Source organism: Gavialis gangeticus, unplaced genomic scaffold (genome assembly GCF_001723915.1).
Source record: "Gavialis gangeticus isolate Ggan-Ray unplaced genomic scaffold, GavGan_comp1, whole genome shotgun sequence".
In the NCBI taxonomy this organism is placed as follows: domain Eukaryota; kingdom Metazoa; phylum Chordata; order Crocodylia; family Gavialidae; genus Gavialis; species Gavialis gangeticus.
In genome coordinates, this window is record NW_017729022.1 from 24,920,397 (window position 1) to 24,920,737 (window position 341).

Here is a 341-nt window from a genome sequence, read left to right on the forward strand (position 1 = left end):
GGACTACAGGTCCCGGCATGCAGCGCGCAGAACGAACTCTCCGCCTCCCCGTGTTCAACGCGCGGCGAGAGTCGCCGAGGCACAGCATACCTTGGCCCGACCCGTTGCACGCCGGGATGGGTAGTCCCCGCAGCTCGCGCGCCTCCTCCCTTAACCGCTGCCCCCGTCCCTCCCGCGCACGTCCTGCGCCACGTCCGCTCTGACGTCACAGGGACGCCACCAGCGGCCCCTCCAGACCAATCGGTGGCCGCGCCACGCGGCTCGCGAGACTCTCCGTGACCTTTGACCTCGCCCCGAGCGCGAGCAAGCGAACGAGCGAGCGGCCGCCGTCGGCGCTGCCC